Source organism: Elephantulus edwardii, unplaced genomic scaffold, assembly GCF_000299155.1.
Source record: "Elephantulus edwardii isolate Elephantulus edwardi_28Jun2011 unplaced genomic scaffold, EleEdw1.0 scaffold00047, whole genome shotgun sequence".
Classification (NCBI taxonomy): Eukaryota; Metazoa; Chordata; class Mammalia; order Macroscelidea; family Macroscelididae; genus Elephantulus; species Elephantulus edwardii.
Window position 1 is genome coordinate 2,319,568 of NW_006399797.1, and position 3,217 is coordinate 2,322,784.

The 3,217-nt window shown below is 35.1% G+C and overlaps 1 pseudogene; it reads left to right on the forward strand.

The window, feature by feature from the left end:
* LOC102856429 overlaps positions 1 to 3,217 on the forward strand; it is a 106,976-nt pseudogene that overhangs the window by 43,934 nt on the left and 59,825 nt on the right.

Consider the following 3,217-nt stretch of genomic DNA (forward strand, 5'->3'; position numbering starts at 1 on the left):
TCTTCTTAAAAAGTAAAAGAAAAACTCTTTCATTATTGTGCAATCCCTTCTCCCAAGTGCACTCCACTGTGCAGCCTTCCTTCTGGAATCCTGTCATGACAATAATACCCAATCATATACCCCTTTTAAATAGTTCTTTCCCTTATCTGTTTCAATGTACATCATTCCTCTCCTCCTTCTGTTTTTCCCTCAACCCCAATGTCTGTGGCCCTATGCAATATTTTTCTGTTTGAGACTGAGATATTTTACTCAGAATAATGTCCTCCAGGGTCTCCCATTTTGAATAATATTTCATGAGTTCCTTATTTTTCAATGGAGCATATTATTCCATTGTGTGAATATTTCAGAGCTTCTCTAGCCATTTGTTTGTTGATGAACATGCGGATTGTTTCCAGCCCTTTGCTATTGTGAACAAAGCTGCAATAAACATGAGTGTACATATGCCCTCTTGGGTGACAGGTTATGGTTTCCTTAGGGTAAATTCCCAGTAGTGGAATTGCTGGGTCAAATGGTATTTCTATTTGTAACTTTTTGAGAAATCACCATACAAAAGCCATGTTTTTCAATCTCTTGCTATGCTGCTAAGAGCTGGACAATGAACAAGAATGAAAGAATAGTACTGATGCCTTTGAGTTGAAGTGTTAGAGTACTGAATATTCCATGGATTGCAAAAAGAACAAACATGTATATCTTGAAGAATGTGTAACCAGAGTGCTACTTGAAGGTAACACTTTGGGTATGTTGCAAGGAGGGGGCTACTCCTTGGAGATAGACAGCATGCTTGGAATGTGGAGAGTCAGAGAAAGAGGAGATGCTCAATGAGATGCTGACTGCAGTAATGGGCTCAAGCAAGACAGAGGTAGTGAGTTTGGCACAGGACAGGACAAGATTCAGATCTGTTGCTCATAGGGTCACTAAGGGTCATACTGGACTAGACAGCACCTAACAACAATAGTACCAAGAATGTTGATGGTGGACCCATGTAAGATGAAATCACTGACAATTTCAATCTCTACATCTATCATGGTATTGCATATCTCTCCAGTGGTGAGAAGTTTTGTTTTCTTTATTTTGAAACATAATCTGTATGGACGACTGTCTTTGGTCTATCTTTGTCTGAAGTATTTGATCTTCTGTAGCAAGAAGTTCAAGTCCTTCTCACTTTCAGCAGCTAAAATTGTGTCATCTGTGCAATGCAGTTGTGGATGACTCTTCCTCCAATCCCGATATCACATTCTTCTCCATAAAATCTGTCTGAGGATAATTTGCTCAACCTATAGTTTCAATAGGCATGGAGATAGATACAACCCTGACATAACACTTTATTTTAAACAATGTAAATTTCAAGTGTTTTCTTCATACAATTTCTTGATCTAGATATGGGTTTTGTATGAGGACAATTAAGTGTTCTGGAATTCCATTCTTGTCAACAGTAGCCATAATTTGTTATGATCCACACAGTTGCGGGTTTCATTTCCCTATTTTGAGTATTTGTTTGTTTGTGTGATTCTGTTGTGGTGGCTCTTCTGTCAATATATCTCATCAAGAGTTTCCTAGTTTATGCTCTTTTCTAGAATTTAATCTTTTCTGATGAAGTGCCAGAAGTAAATTAACTGAAGAATTATTCTGGATGTATTTAGAGAAAGACCTGCTAATTTTTCTGTGGCTCCAAAGTATACTCAATCATTTTTACTAACACCATAATGTAAATACGTAAATTTTTAGCTGGATTTCTTTTCCATTGTCTACCTTTCAGCTATGTGATTTACGGCCTCTGAGAACTCATTGAGTGGTCAGTCAGCTCTGAGTCAGTTCTGACATGATGGTAATGAGGTGAGTTGTTGTGCTGAACTTTATATATCCTCTTGTAGTTGTTGATGATTGCCTTTGGGTCGAGCACGATTCATAACAACTCTGTGAACAAAACACCTAATCTAATGCCTTTCTATAACTATCATCGTTTCTCCAAGTTCATAGAATATATACTTTTACAGAACTTTTATATATCCTTTTAAAAATTTGTTAATTGAAAGTTCTTCTTTTTGTTGAATTTTTAATGTGTGTAGCCTCCTCTCTTAGAAGACAAAATTTGGGGTGTATTTATGACATTATATTAATTGACCTATCTATATACAGGAACAGTCTGGTGGCCTAGTGGTAAGGAACTGCACTGTAGTTTCCAAGGCATGCAGTTCAAATGCACCAGCTGCTCCACAGGAGAATAGGCAATCTCCTTCCATCTGCTTAATTGCCTCTGAAAACCTGCTGTAGGGTCAGCTATGGGTGAGTTCAGACTCGATGGTACACAACAGCAACAACAATATCCATACACAAACCTAAAACCTTATTCAGATAGTTTATAATACCTGCTCAAGTTATCAAGAATGAATATGTATATAAAACCTTCATGTTTGAAGAAAATCTTGGTTAGTTACAAAATTTTTAATTCACATTTTATTGTATTGGGTTAGGGGCTCCCCCCCAAATAATGTTGTTTTATTGCTTCTGAGACTTGAGTGTTTCTCTTTAACAATTTTTTTTAAAATTTTAGATGAGTTACAAATTTATAGAAAAATGCAAAGAAGTTTCCATATATCATCATTAATTAATATCAATATACCAATTTCATATTTTTTAAACAGTTTTCATTTTGCCCCTGGAATTCCACCTAGGGTCAGCATAAATTTAATAGTCATTCCCTTCAGATGACTCAAGGTTCAGGTTTACAATGATTTCGAAAGTTTTAATTTTGGTTTTCTTTTTTTTTCTTGTTGTTTTTTAAATTATACTTGGAATTGAGTTTTATGCTGTGAGGGAGAAAACTACAGAAGTGCCATTTTTATAGATGACGTTTACTCTCAACTTGATTTATCACTATTCATAGTTGAGATAGTATTTACCAGATTTCTGTACACTAAAATTTCAGATTTGTTTTGTTCTTAACTTTCCATACTATACTCTTAAAAGGAGACACTGTTGTAGTTTACTCATAAGGAATGAGAAGACTGATCCACATCTTTGAAGATAAAATATGTGTAAATTATTTAGAATTCTACACAGGAGATTTGTTAATGAACCATATTTTATTAATCATTATTATGATAATCACTAATTTTATTAAATAATTTATATATGTTGTCATTCTTATACATGGTTGAGTCACAGTTGAGAGACCCTATGTACTACAGCTTTGAACACTGTTCTATCCTGTGCCAAC